The sequence below is a fragment of the Oxyura jamaicensis genome, chromosome 1, assembly GCF_011077185.1.
Source record: "Oxyura jamaicensis isolate SHBP4307 breed ruddy duck chromosome 1, BPBGC_Ojam_1.0, whole genome shotgun sequence".
NCBI lineage: Eukaryota > Metazoa > Chordata > Aves > Anseriformes > Anatidae > Oxyura > Oxyura jamaicensis.
In genome coordinates, this window is record NC_048893.1 from 87,174,634 (window position 1) to 87,196,618 (window position 21,985).

Below are 21,985 nucleotides of genomic sequence, written 5' to 3' on the forward strand. Positions count from 1 at the left end.
CCAAATCTATACTTAACTGAGCATTTTATGTTAAAAATGAAAGAACCTCTGGCCAAATCATCAGCTATAGTTAACTGGTATACTTCCATGCAGGTCAACACACCGAGCAAATGTTTACCCACTTGAGATCTGATCGTGTATGTATACATCCACTTCTGCTGGTAAAGCATCATTGCATATAGTTTTCTCTGCAATTGCACCAAATGTCTGAAATGCAGCTGTATATATCCTTTTGATATGTCTCTGTATTTTTATGTCAGTCACTTAGCAACTCATTATGTTAGAGCAAAAAGAAAGCATCCACCTTAAAGAACAGTGTCATAGAGATGGCAGCAGTCTCTTTTTCGACACTTCAGATATGTTTCCTTCACACCAGAATGAGATTTTAGCCTAGCCCTGCACTCAGAGAATAGCTTTGCCTCCTCACCATCCTAATAGTTTCCCCATTCTGATAATGAAAAAACAAACAGGGCAGCAGCTATGCTACTACTGAAACTCTTCACCAGGAATGTAATTGAAGCCATCTAAATGCCTAGCACAGAGTACCTTAGGAAGCCATTAGAAGTAGGAATTTTGTGGGATAGAATGGATGCATTATGCAACAGGTGAAAAGAAGTGTCTTCCATTACCTGTTCCTAGGGCAATTTTCCCCTCAGTCACTTCCACTACCGATGTGTAACTCAGCCGAACAGAATCCTGGCAATGCTCTCACCTATTCCAACTTGTATCAGCATTCACTACAAGCATGAGCTGAGATTTCATATGAAAAAACTTTTACCAAGGCCTCTTACTAATGTAAATGATATGCAAATAGCCAAGCAATTTGAGCAGGGTATTTATGTGCATTTCAATGGCTGTTCTAAAGTAACAGCTCTTTCATCCGTACAGTTATTTCTTGTGTCCTGAAGTTATGAAGATTTGGGAACAAAATATTCTCGCATGGAGAAACGACACTACTTGGTAATTAACCAAGTTGTAATGCATGGCACAGAGAAATGCCTACAAGGAAGGATTGTCCTCTGACTAGGATAATAGAAAAGACTTCAGAAAACAAACCCCGTTTTGCCATGGTTTCTCTGATAGTCTCCTCAAGGCCCTACTCTCTGTCTATAACACAGAAAGAACAGTGCTCCCTTGTGAAACAAAGAAGCTGATCTCATTTGTGGAGTCCAGAGGATGCTGTGGATGTTATTAAACATTATTACATACAATTAATAAAGTTGAGTTTCTTGTGGTGACAGGTACAATCAATGAACAGTGTCATGACATTTCCAAGAATGCCACAGAAAAGATGAAAAAAAGCAAAATCTATACAGGCTAGAGGTAACTTGGGAAAAACAAGCTTTGTACATGTGGTTGAATACCTGTGGACCATTTTTGATAAATGGGCTGTGGATTCTGGAAAAATCTGTAATGAAGCCAAAGCAGTTGGGTAAATGTAACTAGGCAGATGGAAGAAGAAGCATTGTCACAAACCACAAAACAGAAAATGCCACCAAGAACATTTTTGTGGCCCATAGAACTAACGCATTCTCTGCTACATCAAGTCTATACCCAAAATGAAAAAAAAAAAGCATAAACATTGATCATCTGCAAAAGCATCTCAGCAAAGACAGTAGAAAATTGATGAAATAACAAAGAATAGTTCTCTAAAGAATTCTCAAAAGAATAGTATGTGAAATATATTAGCAAAGCAAAGATAACAAGAAGTGCCTGCAGCCAGAGTTCCTCTAAACTGCCAAAAACTTTGAAGGGTCACCTCAGTGTACTAGCGAAGCATGCAAAAAGCAGCCAGAAAGACTCAATAACCTGAAGCACCTTGAGCAATTTGGAGGATTAGGAATTAGTTTATGTTTTCTCTAGAGTTCACAACCTTGCCTGCAGGAAGGAATAACTGAAGTTATTCTAGTGGCTATGAGCAGATGAGGTGTGAAATGTACCATGTGCAGCTGCCTACTCAGCTATAGTTTTCACTGACGCACAATACCACCTAGGTAGCCATTGCCTTCACTCGTGCTCTTAGTGTACTACACAACCTTTTTTTGAAAGGAACTAAAATGCTGTTGACACAGCGCTGTGGCCAGAAGAATTCTCACTTATCTTGCTGGATTATGTTTCTCTGCAGATATGTGAAATTCTATAAACACCTCTGCAAAATAATGTAGAAGAATTTTAAGTTAGGAATAAACCTTATCATTTTAAAATGAGACACAGATTCTAAATAACAGAAATCTGGGGAAAGATTCCTCAACATATGGTTTTGCGTATCTCAGTAAACCATGATGCTCTCCCTTGACTGGACCAACGATGGTTAAAATTACCATCAAAAGAATCCAGTGTGGGGATTGTGCAGAGTTCATAGAGGGTGGAAATATGGCGGGCATTTAAATAGGATTAGGGAACAGCAAAGACTTCTAATACCTGTTACAAATCCACCTGGACAGATACCAAAAACATGGTGGTCCTGGACAGTGGTAGCATAAAGGACTCTTATCACTAATAGTGTAGTGAACTTCCATTTACATAGCCCAGCAGGGAGAAGCATAGCCTGAGGTCTTTATTTATTGCTCTGATTTCTCCTCAAAGCAATTTTGCATGACCTTTACAAAGGCACAATTAAGCAGAGGAATTGCATAGCAGGAACATGTATTTTTAAAGCAGCCACTTTGAACAATTTGTAAGCAATGCCTTAACAAAGCTTAGGTGTGAGTCTAGGGCTTCTGATCACACTGGAATAAGCTTTCTCCTCCCAGTTTGGGATTAGGTCTTCATGAAAGAGCCATCCCAGACCACGCACTGTCTGTGTTTACAAAAAAACAGAGAGGAGGCTGACCTTGTCTGCAGAGAGGATCAAAGGGCAGACTCCTGAAGTCCCCTAGCACACTTAAAATCAGCATGCCTGTTGTTTACAGCTTTCTTTTCAAATTCAGAAACAGAGCCTTTTTCTCATCTCACTTGTTCCTGGCTGCAGAAAGGTCTCCAGCTATTTACTTATGTTACCGAGGTGCCAAAAGACACACAACACAGCTGGCAGCTTCCAGGGGGCTTGGCTCCAGTAACACTGCCACCATCCAGACTTTTTTATAAGCTACTTTATTGCAGCAAATCTTTATTTTTATTTTTTATTCTTCCTAGTAGGGACACTTTGATCTGAGAACTTTATATCTACATGTGTATATAGATATATATATGCATGCTTCCTGATCTGATATACATTTTTAAACTTCAAAATTAGAAAAGGGTGCAGAACGACTTCACTTCCTTGGTAACCTGTTAACAACTCTTTAATTATTGGTAAATGGTGTAGTAGTTATGCCCTTCTTACATATAACGCATCCTTAAATCTACTGTAGCAAAGATGTATGCAGAGATGAGGAGCCATTGTTTCATTCTGTCAAGAACAGACTGGCTAAAAGCTTCAATTCACATTGTTCTTGTTTGCTTCTCCAACAAACAACCCTTGCTATCTTTAAAAATAAAAAAATAAAAAATATGAAAATATTTGTAGTAATATTAAAAAATTAACTTTTTTTTTTTTTTGAAGAGCCCTAAAACTGAATTATTTTTCCCTTTCTTCTCTCTTTTTCTTTCAATTTGGGGAAAAGGAAAGAAATCAGAGAAAGAACATGATGGAATTAGACTGTAATCTGTTTGCATCACTTCCCTTTGCGTGCTTGAGTTAAACAGTCTACAAGTAAAGGAGAAACTGAAAAGACTGGGGAAAACATAATTTGTTTTTCTGTTTTTCTCCATGACACTTTTTTTTTCTACAAACTCTTCCATGGTGAACTCAGTCATGGTGAAACACTTTTTACCCCCTATCGTTTCTGGGTAACCTCAATTAAAAGCCACAGAGTGACAATGAAGCATTGTCAACACCTCAGTACATGATACAAACAGTTTGTCTTTCTCAGGTGCCTTTGAATGTTATGATATTCCTCAGGTCAAAGGAAGTAAGAAGGGTTACTTCAATTACTTGTTACCTTCCTCTTACTTTCCTCTTTTCCAGTTTCCCCATCACGCTACACCTCCTATATACGTGTCTCATTAAGATGCCCTTCCAATATCACCAATGACTTAATCACCAATGACTTCAAGCAGAAGTCTTCCTGCAACTTCTCACCAACCATCTCAAGACTGTCTCTACCTCCTTTCAGAGCAGACTTCCCTCAGCTGCGGACAGCCCCTTAGCTGCCATTCCTCCCCAAGATCCCATGCATGCCGCCTCTTGACACCATACTCTGATGCAAAGGTGAGTCTCAAACAGGAGGAGATGAGTAGTTCTTGGGCATAGCAGCAGCTTCAGCCAGTCACTATGCACAATATGCAAACTTCAAATGGGGACTGGATGGGTATTTTAAGAACCTCAGATACACAGTTGGAAACCAGCCCGTTTAACCCACGGTGATACCAGCTGTGAGGGATGACACACAGCAGCACGTACACTTTAACAACAGAGTGCTCAAAAGGATGCAGTATTTCTTAGTGCAATTCAAAGCCCACTGACACAGGCTCGCCAAGCCATGACAGAGCTGTATTGCATACAGACAGTAAATACTAGTGTGTTGTCCCCGAACAGTAAAATAATACGGGATGTTAAAAGAAAATGTTAGCATGTACAGAAAACAGGCAGATTCACTCTGGAACTGCAAAGCAGAAGTGGATCGTGGAGGAGAGAAAAGCTACTGGCAAGGGAGGAAACAGTGAAATAGAGAGAAGACAACTGCGGGCTAGAAATCACTGTGAGGAAAACCCAAGCACATACCCCTGACAGAGAGAGTCCTCCCCTCTGCTGAGCTTCTGGGCATAGAGCTTGGGCATAGTCTCAAGACACCCTCAGCACACCTCAGGCCCTGACTGAAAATATGAGTCATCGGCCCCCGGGATGACTCACGGCCTCCCCCCTCCACCCCGAGCGGCAAACGAAAATATAGATGAAGAGGAAGGTCGGGCTGAGGACAGCACTACAAGCCAGGGAATTTCTCAGCCTCTCACTATGTCAACACTCATGTCATGAATCTTTTCACGTTCAGCAGTTGGTGGTTGAGGAGGAGACAGCAGTGACCATCTGGGGAAGGAGAGAGGGGTGCCATCCTCTCTCATGCTGCCTGCCAGGCAGGGAGACATTTTGGCAACAGAAATAAGTACCTGAGAGACAGAAAAGGGGAAACTGGTACTCAGCAGCTAGTTAGCAGGTGAACTAGGAACATGAAGGGAAAAATCACTGTTTTGTATCTCTTGGCTACGGCTGTGAGGAGAATGGCACTACCAAACAGCATGCCAAGAGGAAATCCTGACCTTAGAGTCACTGGGAATTTGCCTACTGACCTGGGCAGAGCTGGTTTTCACCACAGCTTTGGTACCACATGATACAGAGAAACATCACAGATTGGAAGTCCAAGTAAAGGCCAAACCATGTTACTGCTCAGAAGGGCCCACCCCGCCATACCTCCCGGGAGCTCCCCGCTGGCCCCTCACTGGTGTCCCAGCTCTGCCTGCACCCCACGGCTGAGGTGATACAAGGGTGATACAGGCCCTGGGTCCCGAGCTCTAGGACATCACCTCAGTGACTGCCACACAGCCAGGACATAGGAAGCTACTTGGCATCACCCTGCTGCTGTAGAAGCAGTTATGCTGCACCTTCCTTACATCACCTTTCTTTAAGTATGGCTTTATTGGGAAGAAAACCATTTAGCAAACAAGGCCTCCTTTTCCTTTGGGTCTTGGGTCTACCATGGAGATAACATTAGATCATTCACACGCTGTCTGATCACACATCAGAGCTGGTTTTTTTTGTACTGAGTCTTTTCCCGGAGTCCTCAGGACAGCAGCTGGATCATTACTACTCCGTTCCCATGACAAAGTGAGTTGGGTCATTTAGTAGCACATAAATTAACACAAATCTGAGCACCCCGATTTTTCAGCATTTTTCCCAGACCAGTGAAATTCAGCATTAACTCTAAGTGCAGTGAAGCTTTCACTTCATTTAAGTACTTCATCTTCCTTACTTACCTTCAGCATGGAAACCCCTTCCATTTCCATTCTTTTCTAGCAGCTTTGGGCCCCCACCTAGAATAATGCCCTCTCTTCTCCCCACACCCCCTCCCCTTTTTTTTTAGATCAAAACATTGCCATGAATATGGGGCCAGAGGCTGTTAAGATAGATATACTTTTGCAGATACGCTTAATAATTGTGTATACAAATGAACACCCAAGTCAGAGTGCACTTTACGGGTGACAGACAGGGGAAATCAGAACTGGAGCAGCACAGGATAATTTTTGTGCCTGCCATTCATGGCAGCAGCGTGCGGCAAACCAGTCCTGCCCCTGGATGGTTCAGGTTTCGTGACTCCGCAGACAGCAGCAGTTACTGATTGCTTATCAATTTGTTCCCAGCCACAAGCTTTGCTTTGCTGCCTGGATCCAGCCTTGCTCTTCAGAGATGCTTCCCTCTTCTCCACTGCTGCACAGATTCAGTTTTGAGACCTTGCTTCCAGCTCAAACAAGTGGTCAAAAGCCATCAACAGCAACTCATTACATGCACAGAAACTCTGCCAGGAGACACAGGCAAAAGGAATGCAGTGCTCACTCCAGTCTGGGATATTGCTACCAGGCTAGAAACATTTTTCCCTTTCCAAGGACCAGCCCACACGCAAGAAGCAACTAACATCTGAATGCAGTCCTGAATGCTTTTAACATGCATGGTCCAGGCATCTCACAGAAAATCTGGGAAACTCTGAGGTGTAGTGAAAGGTCTGCTCTTTTTTCTTTGCCCTTGCTGCTTTGTTCTCAACCCTTGGCTGAGGTTATGCTCCTTGGTTTATAACAGTATGATTTCCTCTATTGCAACTAACCTAATTCTTCATTTAAAAAAATCAGAGATCAAGGTATTGGAAGACACAAATTGTCCATCTAGACCAGCACCCAGCAATCTGCATCATAACAACGGTTCTCTCGGTGCAATGCTCCCTCAGAAAACTGCTCTAATGCCACACTTCAAAATAAGACGTAACGGCCGCCAGTTTTCCCTGTGCTGTAGTAACCACATTGTACAATGCTCTCTAACGGACGAAGGGGTAAAAGAAGGTGAAAAAGGAAGTATTTGTGCCTTGTGGCTGACATCCTGAAGCTTGGTGGCCTATTTTAGAATCTGCAATTTGAATAGCTTTGCTTGTTTAGCCCAGTCAAGTGAAGGCTGGCACAAACCATGATTATTCCAGGTATATTTATAGACGCGATACATCAGGGAGGAAGAAGAGCTAATGAAGAACAAACGGTACAGGAACAAATGGGAATAAATGAGCCACAGTAACATTAGGCTAGAGATTAGAAAATGATTCTTCCTGTGCTATTCTGGGAGAGTCTTCCAGGAGAAGTACAGGGGGACGAAAAACTGTGGCTACTTTCAGGAAAGAACAGGGTCAATTTAGGAAAGTTTTACCACTGTATGACCTGATGGCTATAACAGCAAGGGATCACTTCAGGAATTTTCTAGCTCTCTATACTTCTCTTTCTACAGCATCTACATTTCATCTGAAAACAAGTTCCCACAGGGCTCTTCAAATACCCTGATGGGGTCTTGTCTCTGTAATGCAGTAGGCTTTTTGATCAAGCTTTAATCCAATCTTGTTCAAGGTGCAGACTCTGCAGACTTGAATGAAAAAAGGACAACCGTGATTTGTTTGACCAGAACTGATCTGATGTTTGTCCAAAAGACGCTTTTAGATTCACAAAGGAATTAAATCATATGGCCTGCAGTACGCAAGAGGCAGTCTGAAGTGATCACCGAATACCTACTCATACTAACCCCATTAACCCCCCGGCAGCACAAAAGGTGTTCAGTGCCGGCACCCCTTACCATTTGAATTCGGATTTGCTTTCAGACGCAGTGAGGCACAGTCTGTGAGCCCTCTAGCGGTGCACACTGTGCTCGGGGACCTGTGCAGAGCCGCACAGAGGAGAATGGCTGCAGTCGGGGTGCCACCATGCCCACCCTGCTCATCCACGTGGTTGGGGGCCAAGTGAGCGAGAGATGGGACATATTTCCACCCCCGGAAACCTGCAGCCTGCATCACCTGCACTGATGCAGGACCCAAAGGAGAGTGTCCCCAAATACACTATTTGGCTTAGCGAATGATGTTACATGGCCTTACAAATCTTGCCAAGTTGATACCAGCAAAGCTTTGGGCAAATGAGAATCAGGCCCTTTCTGTTTACAAACACACGCCCATTTCTGCAGATATGATAGATAGATATATAAAACTGTACGGCAGAGGAGTAAACAGCAGCCTAAATGACCCCTACAGAGGGCTGGGCACCTGGGGATGCTGCACCAGGCACCTGAAGCCACCACCTCTGTGCACCCACCAGGCTGCCAGGGCTGCAAGAGTGAGCAGCTCGCCTCCATCACAAAGCTCAGCCTCCTCCCAGCGCCACTCAGCTCTGCAGCTCTGTCTGGTCACGTTCAGGAATCCCATGATAACTACCCTGATAATATATTAAAAAAAAAAAAAAAAAAAAAAAATCCAGCCCTGCACAGGCCCCTCCATTGTCACTGCTGCCTGTCCGGGGGGGAAAACCCAAGGAGGCACTTAGCTGTGTTTCTATTTCTGTCTCCTGGACTGCAGAGCACTCATAGTTAGCCAGTTACTTGCTGAAGTCTGACTTTCAGAACACTAAATATAGGAAACGTGCACTCTGCAGGGGCTAAATTTAGCTTTGCTGCGTTAGAAGGGGAGGTACCTCCTGACTGGAGACAGGAATGCAAAACCACTGCAGGCAGGGAAGCTTGGGTGATGCAGTAGCAGCCACTGCTCTATTGTGCCAGTGCAGGAAGGGATTGAACTAGAAAGTTCAGCTCCGTTTTTTTCTTCTTAAAAAGATCTGTTCGGTGCCATAGTGAGGTTTTACAGCACCAGGCTGTTCACCTCTTCCACAAGACATGACATATCCCTCTGTTATTCCTGTAGAACATTTAGGAATTTTGCTCATTTAAATCAAAGAGGAATACTACAAATTAAAATTCAAAGTTGGAGGCACCTGAGCTGGCTAAAGCTGGCATGTAAAGCCTCGCACAAAGACTTTCACATGCAGTAAATCATGACTACCTGACATAAGCCTGGGCAGGCTTTTCAGGAATGTTAATCACTGCTAAACAAGGCGGCCTCACAGCTGCAGCCTTTCACCTCTAAGTCACCTATTCTATCATACTTGGCAGGGGGCACACGATCTGGACTCTGCTCCCAAGCCGTGCTATTCACCAGGGATTAGACTACATGCCTCGCTTTACCCACCTATCAGCTGGGGCTAGCAGTATTTCCCCTCCACCCCCCACTACAGAGTATATTCAGTGCTGAGCAAAGAGTTAAAGCCACTAACCTGAGCTGCCTGGCTCTTTTTAGAAGCCACAAAGGACTGGGAAGATTGCAAATACAGGGTTTTGATCAAAACACTGGGCATAAAAATGTCTGCTTGGTAACAGCTTTCCTAGGGGATGCCATCACACATGATTCAGCAAAGGCAGGTGACTGCCTTTAGGCATCAGACCCCCCTTGCCTGAAGGGAGAGGATGCGCAGAATCTGCAGCAGCACCATGGGAGATGTAGTTCAAGGATGCGGCCCCAAACTAAGCAGGCAGCCAGAGGACTGGAAGCAGCTGATACAAAACTCTTTTCAGGAATTACGATGACATTTCAGAAGTGTGATGGTTAGGGGCTTGTTTGTTTTCTTTGCTTTTCTTTGTTTCACAGTTTCAAAGGAGTCACATTTATCCACTACCGCTCTCATTTATTTGCAGTCTTTTCAAATGGGAAATGAGATCGTGACGAGGAACCGTTTCCAGGAGGGAATTATTATGCAATAGAAAACAAATGAAAACGCCACCTAACATTAATTGTTTCTTCTTATACAGATGATGACACACACTCTACACCATGGAGGAGATGACCTGTTCTGAAAAGAAAGTAATGCTAAACTTTCTGGTCGGAAGCAAATAAAAGGACCAAAATTTGTCTTTTCCAAGTCCATATTAGATTCAGCCCTGGTTAATTCATAACATGCAACTGCTTCACAACCGTTCACCTTGGACTGACAAAAATACATTAACTCACTGGATACCTAATGTCCATCACAGAAACATAGAACAGTTTGGGATGGAAAGGACCTTAAAGATCATCTAATTCCAACTCCCCTTCCATGTCTATACCAGGAAGATGAATGCACCCAACACTTGTTCTCTAGCACAGACTGGCTCCCTCTTTAGCTGCTGCTCTCCTCTCTTACAGACCAAAGCATTTTGGTCCTTGTTAACTTTCAAGGTGAGCATGGGAATTGTCTGGTAGAGTGTTATTTGGCTGTGGCATCACTAGACATCACTAGAGCAGTAGAAACAAAATGATACTTGGCATCTGGGAACCTCTGGCAGTGTTCAATTTATTAGTACACAGGAAGTCACTGAGCATAAGGACATTTGAATTGTCCATCTTTGCCCTTTGTTTTCATTTTGGTCCCTGAGAGGCTGAAGGTAGGTTTACTTTCTTCAGCCTCCAGTTAAACCTCTCAAGACCCTGATATTTTTTCTATATTCTGAATATTTCGATTGGTATAATAAAAGATGTCACTATTTCCTTTATAATTTCTGCTTTCTCTCATACCAAGAGGCCATGAGCACAAATCCAAGGAGTAAGACAGAAGTGAGAAACCATTTGTAAATGTGAACAAGGAAACTTGCTTTTTGAGATCCTTTACTCGTGCTTCTCACACATGCCAGTGGTGACTTCAGATACTAATTATTCACAGCCACACAACATGGCCAAGGAAAGCACAGCTAGAAATGAGCCTCATAAAATATGCAAACATCTTGCTTTCAGCTGGGATAGTGTTAATTTTCCTATTAGCTGGTACAGTGCTGTGTTTTGGATTTGAGATGAGTGTAATGCTGATCACACACCAATGTTTTAGCTGTTGCCAAGCAGTGCTTGCGAGTAGGCTGGGGGTGCACAAGGAGCTGGGAGGGGACAGAACCAGGACTGCTGACCCAAACTGGCCAAAGGGATGTCCCATACCAGACCATGCTATGTTGAACAGTTAATATGGTGTGCCTGAATGGGATGAGGGGGACTGCTGCTTGAGGATGGGCTGGGCATCAGTCAGCAGGGGGTGAGCAATTGCATTGTGCATCACTTGCCTTGTACATTCTATTATTATCATCATCATTATTATTTCTCTTCCTTTCCTATCTTATTAACCTGTCTTTATCTCAACCCACAAGTCTGTACTCCCCCCAGTTATCTCCCCCATCCCATGTGGAGGGGGAAGGGTTGGGGCAGTAAGCAAATGGCTGTGTGATGTTTAGCTGCTGCCTGTCGGGTTAAACCACCACAACAAAACACACTCATCATACCATAGACCAACGTTAATGAAACAAACAAACAAAAAAACCAACACAGCACACAATTACATAGAGAATGAAAAAAGGCTGAAACTGAATGTGTGGAGCCAGGTCTCTGAGTTTTCTTGTTCATAAACTATGACAATATTTTTTTAAAATGTCAGCAATTCCAGCCACTCCCCATGCTACAACCAACAATTCTTAGTCCTCCATACTTCTAAAAGGCAAAGGATATTTCATCCCTGGCCCTTCAAGATACTCAATAGGTAGCCTTGCAGTGGGTTTTATCTGATGGTACTTCAGCTATAAAACAAGGATAACATTTCCCTTGCACAGTATCCTAGTCTGCATCTTTCTGCATTTATCACTCATACTCTTGGTATTCATTCTAAATTTTCATCTTGTTGGATTTAATTCTTCGTAATACCATTTCCCCCCTTCTGAATGGATACTCCCCATCCTTACAAACATTAGTATGTACTACCTTTTAGTTTTCATACGTGCTAATTTAATCTTCAAATCAGGTGTCAGTTGGGAGAGAAATTTTATGAACATAACTGAGAACCCCAAGTTGTTTTGTTGTGCAAAACAGACTGGTTAGCTAGCTTTGCCTCCTCCAAGAAGAGCATTTTTGACTTCTTATTTTTTATTCTGTTACCAGATTCAGAGTTAGTTTACCTACTTTGCTATTCCCTTCTCTGTGTATGTGAGCAGTAAAAGCACACAGAATGAAACACAGGGGAAGTCCAATGAACTCTGGCTCAGGCCAGCATTGACCACAGAAAGTTCTGTAACAGAAATCCCCTGAAAAGAAAGCACTGCACTACCTCCCTGTGTTCTGACAGGCGAGTGAAGGAGAAAGGGGCTAAGAGGTCTTCCTTCCATCCTGTAAATAATCTAGTTGGTACTATTAAAAGAGCTATTAATATTGTATACTTAAAAAGACACACATAGGCCTTAGCATCCTTACGTAAAAATATCTCTACAAATCTCATATGAAATCTCATATGTATAATATATTTAAATAAATGTTTATGAGGTGCACTAGACCTACAGCATATCATGAAAACTTTTGACATAGTGACAACTTCAGTGTTTTGTTGAGGGCTCTTCTTTTAAAAAACGGTTTTAGGTGCCTGTTTGACATGGGTCTTTCAGCTTATTCATTTAGTTTGTAGGCTTGCCCTTCACAGAATATTCTTCTATCATATATTTATTATCTGCCAAAATGGTTCTTGGTGCAAGACTGAGGTTCCTGGATCCTACTGTGATGACAAAGAACATTTTTCCTAAGGCCAAAAAAATAGCCTTCCTTAAGCTTTCAGTACGTGATCCTTACATTTGTATGAAGCAGTTTTCTCTGAATAACTGAAGAAATCACAGACACAGAAAATATAAGATGCACAATGCATTGGAAGAATCACCTACATTGATCTAAGTTGTGTATAAGAAAAGATGTAATCAGAGAGTCAATGCCCATCTCTGAGTTCATGCAGCCAATGCCATCTCCTTTGGAATCAGAAGTGATTTGTTGATTCTCCCTTGGCAAGAAATCAACAAATCCAACACTGAGAAGGACTTAAAATGTCTTATAACTCCTTGTCCATGAGGTAATAAATTGCAAGACAAACAAGTGTAAGCTATCTTCAACCACAAATTCCTCACATTAGGAAGAACATTGAAATGAAGTTAACAACACACAAACTAGCTTGAATATTTCTGTCAGTATTCTGTCTTTTACTGTGAAGATAATTTACTTAATCTGATAGCATCCTGAGCCCACTTATCTTGCTGCACTAAGATAAAACATCATGAATTCATACAGCATGCCAAAGATGAGAATGATACGCAGTGATAATTCTATTTAAATAGGAGTTCATGATTAGGACAATTATTGGCAAATCACATAAAACTAAATACTCTTCATATACACTCAAGTTTTCTTTTTATCCTATGGAAACTTTGTGCATTTTAGCCCCGTTTGACATATCATTCCAACCTTAAGCATCAACAGTAAATAACCTGAAGAAAATGGGAGAAGCTGAGGCCAACTGACCTTGGAAAAGGACAGAAGAAAGCAAAGGAAGTACAAACACTATCATCTTGTAATAAACCATGGATCCTATCACTGTTGTAGATGTTAGATGCAACATTATTTTTCTTGCAAGGGACAAAAATAAGGCAACTGGTAAAATAGAGCCTGATTCAGTATAAATTACTATAACTAAGGCAGTAAAATGGAACCATTAGCAAATCTGTTTGCTTACTTTCTGCATTTCACTGAACTTGAGAAGGGCTCTTTGTGGAATCTTTTCACAATGCAACTTTATATTTTCACTATGCCTACATTATCAAGAGACAGCAAAAAGTCTCTTCATTTCTGTTAAACGTACATTGAATCATTTGTTTGTTTGGGGGGAGCAGAAAATAAAATAATGAAGCAATCAAAGCAATATTCCAAGACTTCCGTGTACTAGTTCAACCTCCAGTGCCAAAAATGGAGCAGAATACAGACAAATTTATTAAATAAAAGATATAATCAGAATTTGAGTCATGTCTCTCCAGTTTTTCAGATGTTTCCATATCTACTCAACTCTGCATCTACAAAGCACCCCCTCTGAACTGGCAGGAGAGGTAGATTTGCCACCAGCAAGGAGGATCCCACTGGTACAGCTCCACATCACAGATACACTAAGCCATCCGAGGAAGAACAGAACCTCCTGCCACATGAACGCCCCATCCTGAAGAGGCATAAATCCAACACCAATTAAACATACACCTCCTGCACAGAGCTCAAATAGATTCTGGTAATTTAGAATACAGGCCCACGATAAACAGACCTCTTAAATTAGTTTCAACACGAAGGAGAACTAGATTTGTATTGTTATTAGAAACCTGAGTTCTTACTCCAAACCACCCACGACAATTTACTGTAATCACTACTGACTTATTTTCTTTGATTTCAGATATATTTATATTTAATGAGGAAGCCTTACCTTTTTTGAAACTTCAATTTATTGTAAGTAAACAAGGCAGAGAAAAATCCATTATTCAGAATTGTAGAAGTAGAGGTTTTCATTTTAGTTAAATCTTTCTCTGGTTATTACTTCACTATCATTACTTTAAAAAATGAACCTTTTTATATCCCAAATGAACATAAAATAAATGCTAGTAATTAAGTATATTACAGTAAATTAAGACATTGAAAACTGCCATTTATTGAATCAGTGAGCTTTTGAAGTAGTTAAGTAAAAGTTTTTATAGAAAGAACGAGGTGAAATATCTTTAACTAAATTACCATATCACACTTCCTAATTAAAGTACAATAAACTATTTCCTGAATTAAGAAAGTTTCTATTCATTCAAATGTCAGCACCTACAGAGTTTCTATATTGGCACATTCACTGCTGTTATCCAGAATTCTGTAGAGTGCAACTTTCACTGAAGATTTCAAAAAACTGTTCAGTGTGGAAAATCTATTAAGCTGTATTAGAGAAATTAAAATGTTAGCTTTCAATGGATGAATCTGAATTCCAGGCTCCTTCCAAAATTAACTTGATAGAAAGAGTAGGTAGGAAGTTAATTGTGGCATAAATATGAAACATATCATTCACCTTTCCCTGTCTACTAGAATGCAATTACTAAAAAAAAATATTAAAAAAATGCTTAAGTACATACAGCTATAGAATACATTTCTTACTGGCTGAAAATAAATCATGTAAAGATTTTGGATTACAATAATCAAATAAAATATTTTATCATTAATTCTACAATTCTTGATTGATGTGTAAAAGATACATAACTAAAGTCACTGAATTCAAAGACAAATTTCACATTGTTGATTTGTGAAAGCAACTTAAATCAGTCTCTCAGATCCAACAGTCACTGGTAGAAAACACTTTAACCCAGTGAAGTTTTCATCATTCTAAATTGAGAGTAATTTGTGAAATAGCTCCTGGACTAATTTATTGTATTAAGCGTAAATTTATCATAACTGTGGGCCTGCAATTCCTTCTCTATAGATTATTTCAGTTCTAAGAAACCAAAATTCAAATTTTGAGCTGAATATATTCAGCCTTAACTGGACACATTATGCAAGTCAAACTGCAGTCTACCATTTCTACACCAGGTAAGCACACTTCCTAGGTGTAGGTTTCCAGCAGAAATGTTTGCACTTGTGAATTCACTATTTTTTCAACTTATATTCTCTACTTATCAGCTACTTTTGCTTAGGTAGTTATTACGCAGACCTCTGCCAAACAGACAGAAAGATCTCTAAGAAGCAAGCAGAAACAGCAGTGTAGGAACCTAAACAAAGGTCCCTCTCTTTCAGAGTACCTGGACTAATGCTTTTATGCTAAACTGAAAAAATGAAATGCAAATCACTTCTGACTATTAGGATGTGCTGAACCCAGAGGTGTCTGCCTTTCCCCAGCAGAAATGTATCATTTGTGCACAATGGTAAAAAAATCTCAGCAGTTCTTTCAGAGGGAAGTGCAAAATGAAGTTGAATACTGTTCTGTCACTAATTACCCCAGAAGGAAGGTCCTTCTAAATAGACAAGTCTGTGACAGAAGCTCTTCACTGAAATCCATCCCGCAGAGATTTGGAGTATGCACAAGAGTAAACAGAAATTGGACTATGTACTATTCCCATTCTCAAAAGCTGTTTTCTGTACTGTTATGCTCTATAGCTACAATACAGCACCATTCACTTTCCCCGCAGGGAAAAAAAAAAAAAGCATATCAAGAAGGAGGAATTTCCATCGCAGTAGATCAAAATCTAATGTATGGTACATGAGAAAGATGAGAACTAGTGGAACAGGGGATATCTAGTCACACCAGCTACAAGCTGCTCCTGATTTAAATGAAGTCAGGCACAAAAGTCAGCAGCAGTGGGTGCTCCTGTACCTGCTATAAGCTGCTACACCCATGGCTCTGCATGCCCTGGTGCACCCAAGGCCCTAGCAGTGCATGCCCATGGGGGTCCCTTGCTTCATAGGATGGAAGCGTTGCTTCCCCCAAGCCACCCGGCATCCCTTGTCAGCAGTACAGCAGGCCCCCAGACCTCATTTGTTCAATCAGGCCTGCGCTGGCTCAGAGCTGAGGCCCCATTGTCACAACACCAGGCCCATCAATAACTCGCACCGAGACAATTCCTGTTAAGAGTTTATTTATAGGCAGGGCAGACCTTTAAATATCCAGGAGATAGGCCAAATGCCATAACAGAGCCTTTTCCTTCTCTCATTCCACGGAGTGGCACCCAGCAATCACCGGTCAGTAAAAGATACTAATGAGGTGTTGCTTCCTGGTCACAGAGCAGCCGAGAGAGAGGCCAAGGACATTCCCTCTCCTGTAATACCACAGCAGTGGCACCGAAGCACAGGGGCTGGGGGCTGCAATGAAGCATTACTAATGTGCTCAGCAGCTTAGGTATTAAGTTCACTAAAGTATAAAAAAGGCATGGAAAGAACACGTAGGCAAAATGTAATGGATAGCCACAGGTGGGAGGAAAAATCAGCTTTGAATTCTCCCTAGAATAATTTCTTGCATAAGACTTTATATAAGCTGACAGCCTTTCACGTTCTCAGAATAGGATCCCAAAAATCACTGACAAGGTTTGTAGCCCCTGGTAAAAATGGACCCAAGGCCAGAGCCAGCTGCTACCACGTTGTTTCCCTGGGAAAACAGAAACAGTCACTTTCGGGTGGGGTGGGAGCAGAACTTGGAGAGCGTGCGGGATTCTGCACCTCCCCTCCACGGCATTGGTTTACAAGCCAGCTCACCTAGAGGGGCACCTCGCTCCCTGTTTGGATAACAGCTATGCAGGCAGGGGCTGGAAGGAAAGCTCACCTTGATCAAAGCCTCTTTGGAGTCCTGGCTTTTATGGAAAGCAGAAAAAACAGCCACAAGCTCTCTGCCTCCTGGACTTGCCACTCTGCAATAGCACAAGCACGGGCACAACCAGCCAGCACCGAGGCACCTTGCTAAGCTAGCAGAATGTGTGAGCATGCACTTACCTGCCAACAGCCCAAGAGAAGCCTGAGCTCAAACAGAATACCCAGCGATGAAAGGAAAAACCGTGAAGCCTGTCCAGCTTTTGCCATTTGAGAACATTTTTGCTCCAGGGTGCTTTAATACATTTCAAACCAACCAGCTGTTTTATGCACAAGACCTCTGCTCAGCATGTCATTTCAAACCAAGTCAGAGGCACAGCAGCAGGCAAAGGCAGTGCTGGGCTAATACCCGTCTCAGTTTTTTGATTACTTTGAACCATATGCCCAACTGAAGCAGCAGGGAGACCGCAAGAACTGTGTAATTTCAGAGCAGTGCCCGAGGGACTCATCATCTGATATTCAGCAGTGCCAGAACTCCTAGTCCAGCCAGGACAGGTGCATTTCCTAACTTTGCCTCCCTACTCTCTCCCAAGGTGAGCACCATATCCCTAAATACTTCAAATTCTCGGCACAGAAAAGCAAAGCCCTTCCTTGACCAAAATAAAAAATAATAAAAAAAAAGTGCCCCATTTTTTTAATCTAACCATATCTTAGGGGTCTTCAGCTGCTAAGAGATCAGGATTGGAAAGTTGAATATCATATACTCTCAAGAGATTTGGGTATATGTATTAAGCAAAGAATACAGAGAAAGTAAAAAATATCCTCAATGGACTGGCATAGCCAACATAGGCAATATGCAGAAGGTTACAGGAAGAAATCAGACTTCCTGAGTATTTTTCTAGTGCTTTCTGAAAAATATATATATATGTATATGTATATACATATGAAACTCTTTCTTTGCATAAAGAACAACTGTGATAACAGAATCTCTTAACCAAAGCCACTATCAAACAGCAAGGAGAAACAAAACCTCTCCTGGAAAGAGCCTGCTGCACAACCCCATTGTGAAGGGCAGTGATCTCTACACACAAGCTGAATCCCCAGGCATGAAATGGGACAGAACAGAAGTAACGAAGACAGAATGCTTTTAAAAATGTTCCAAGTGATCCTCACAAAGTCAGTAGGTCCATTTACATCACCATTTCATACTTCTGGTAGGGAATATTATTTACTCTTTTAAACAGACTATTGCAGATTTCTGGAAAGCTTGTCCAGCTTCATCCGAATCAGCTTCTAGATGGGCTTAAACACTTTGACAAGCCAATGCATCTTATTTCTGAGCCTTCAAAAATTATCAGTGAAGAAGTACTCTCGATCCTGATCAGGATTTTGAAATGCGAAGATGGATGAGAATGGTTAACTTTGTATAAACAGGTTGTTGTTAGCTTGAAGCTGGCTATTTAACCCACATGGCAAGGGAAGGAGAGGTCCCCATTTAACAACTACAGCAAAGATGTCGGAAGATCCTGAGTAGCAGCTTTTTCTTCCCTTCTCTACTTCAGCTGAATGTCTTTCTCTACTCTCCAATTCCTTTAAAAGTCAATTAAAAGGGATACAATTCCACGCATTACACAGATGTGACAAAACATATGCACTCCTTCATGCATAAAGTGCTGTTCACGAGTTCACTTGTTCACACTGCAACTGTACCAAGCAGGCCTGATCTCATATCTTCATACTGAGGGAAATGGAAAAAAATTCCTCTGGAGCAGGTCAACCCTATAGTGAAAAGCGCCTTAGAAAAAAACAGCATAAATCACCCAGTTCATTCAGGAATAAGATCTTGATGTGGCTGAGCAGGAAAATGTATTATTTTTATTGCTCTGCCCAAATCAAATCACTTGCCCCTGTTCTAACCTGGAAATTAGAATCATTTAAGTGTGTCCCAATCCAGTCACGTTGATTTTCAATGAAAGCTGTGATCCCTCACCAATCTGTAATGCTTTCAACATGTTCACCCCCCAGAAACCTAACTTGGGGAAATAGACTTCACACAATGAAACCAAACCCACTGCTAGGTTTGCCGTACTTCCACTGTGCACAACCCTTAGAAACAGCCCAGAGATCCCACTTGTGTCCAGTACTGCAGGGTCTGACACGCAAACAGACCCTGTTGCTCTGTGGTACATTATTCACACCTTTGTCTGCACTGGGGAGTTCAGCCACTGGCAGTAAATTTGGCTACGAAGTGGCAGCACAGGCAGGCTGGTGTCAGTGCTGGTGTACAGTGCGGTCCAATTTCAAGCGCAAATGAACTACACCTCAGTAGGTTTTGGCAGCATATCAAGCAGCGACCAGTCCGAGCTTGTGGAAAGTCTTGCAATCCTGCCCTGCCAGTGCAAGAAGCAAAGGAGATCAGGACTCTGTATTTTTACATATGTGCCTGTAAACCAGACTTAAAAAACAGCATAGAAATAACACTAGAAAGGCGATGTTCCTCAACAGTCAACTGCTAAAAAGAGTTTTCATACTGAGACATTGTTACTTGAAATTAAGGCCTTGCAAAACCAGCCCTGGAAGTCATTTCTGTTTCTTTCTAAGAGACTAGCACATCACCTCTGGCTAGTACACCTTGCTGATTTTTAACCACCTCTGTTCTGCTTCACCAGCTTCAGGCATCGCTGGACTCCAGCTAGAGCTACACACACAGAGCGAGCAAAGTGCAGGGGGCCCTCAAAGCTCAACATCAGGATCACGAATGTACAAAACCTTATTCTCACCTGTTCAAACTCTAGTCCCCTTCCCCTACTGTGAAGGTACCTAAGCAAGAATGTGCCCAAAGTCAGCTGAAACTGGATTGCTGCAATGGCAAGCTCTGCTGAAGGCAAATGTGCTTTAGTAGTGTTTCAGGCCAGGAAGGAGCAGCAGACCATCTGACCTGACCTTCCTGAGAGGAAGACTCCTCCTTCTACCTTACAGTGAGGTACTGGCAGGCCAGGGCAGGGCCCAGATCAGTCTCTCCAGTCCCTGACTGGGACGAATAAGGGATAGTCACAGCTGACCAACACTCTCGATTTTTCCTCACAATAAAAGCAGGCAGCTCAGGTTGCCCTTGACATTCATTTTATTAGGCTGCATTTCCCCAAGGCAACTAAGCCTCTAAATCTCTAACATTTCCTCCTCTCCTCCCTCCAATACTTGCCTGCCAATTTCCTCTCTCTGCAATCTCTGTTTCCCCCAGTTCTTCACACTTGCTAAATGTAGGTTTAAGGGCCTGGGTCTATGACACACCTTTCAACCTTTTCTTTCCCTAAGGTAATGCTTACATCACCAAACAGAATAAGCAATAAGTGAACAGGTAAGACATTAAAGACTATAGCTTACCTGGACTAGATTGCAGCTACCTCCAGCCACTTCCCCCTACATTATTCCCTGAAAGCACCATGTTCCCTCCCTTTTCTTTGTACTTACCCACTGCAGACCAAGACGGTGAGTCCTTGGGGAAGAATGGCACAGCAGAAGTGCAACATTGCCTATGCTCACATCATGAGCTACATACATTAGGACTGAAGGAAGGGTGCAGGGAGTAGGAGAAGCCTCCGTGACCCACCTGTTGCACCTCACTCACAGGAGAAGCAAAAGGGCACTCAGGAGCCTAGAGAGTTGGCAGAGCTTCGGACCTCAACCCCATCAAATTGATTTTCAGTGAGAGCTGTGCTCCCTTCATGAAGAAGATACAGAGGAATGAGATATATTTAGTTAGAGGGCACAAAAAGAGAGATCAGATGGGAGCACGAGAGTGCTTAAAGGCTGAATAATAAATCATGATTGTGAGGCTCAACCAAGTTGCTGCCAGAAGGATCAAGGTACAAATTCAGAGACAGAGACAAAGATTTTGCTAACTTCCCAGCTCTGGTTCCCTGTGAGGGAACTCCTGAAGTTCTGCAAGGAGCACCAGATTTGCACATCTCCTGTGGGCTTCACTACCAAACAATAAAACCATACATACAAGTCATAGATTCACAGAATGGTTCGGGTTGGAAGGGACCTTAACGCCCATGCAGTTCCAACCCCCCTGCCATGGGCAGGGACACCTCCCACCAGACCAACTTGCTCAAAGCCCCATCCAGCCTGGCCTTGAACGCTTCCAGCATTGGAATAGGCACAACAAATACATATATATACACTGAATGCTTCTCTAAACAATATGTGGATGAAGGAGATATATCTGCAGAATAATTCCTCCTGGTTGAATATGAAACAAGATGCTGGTAATATTGCATTGTAATTGATAAATTGGATTTGCAGGTCCCCATAAAAATAAAGGAATGTGACAAAGTATAGGCAATGCAGCCTCAGCATCCCTACAGCCTGGACCAAAATATAGGCATTCTCCCCTCTCTGGTTACTCCTTTTAAAAACCATAGCTAATTGCCACAGAAGAATGATAGTACTAACTCAAGGTAAGAGTTCAACTTCTACTTATTTTTCAGTCATTGTTTCCAAAAATCTTTGAGACTGAGGCTGTAGACCTTATCTTACTTCTAATTGACTAAGCCTTATCCCCTGACAGAGCAGAGGACTCCAGTGAAGAGAAGTGGTGCCTGGTGGCTGTAACACCCTCTCCACAGCCCATTTGAGTGCACTGCTACAGCACTACTTCTCTATTCTGCCAGACCTGTTTCCCCTTTTAGAATGAGGGGTCCCAGTTATACTTTCTAATATTCTTAGAACTTTTTGAGAACCTCAGGAAAGAAACA

General features: G+C 42.2%; 1 long non-coding RNA gene across 1 annotated transcript in view; it reads right to left on the reverse strand.

The window, feature by feature from the left end:
• LOC118160329 overlaps positions 1–20,737 on the reverse strand; it is a 76,651-nt gene extending 55,914 nt beyond the window's left edge. Inside the window, exon 1 of the long non-coding RNA XR_004747424.1 lies at positions 20,697–20,737. This is a non-coding gene — a long non-coding RNA (uncharacterized LOC118160329). The remainder of the gene's footprint in view (positions 1–20,696) is intronic.
• Between the last annotated feature and the right edge of the window lie 1,248 nt (positions 20,738–21,985).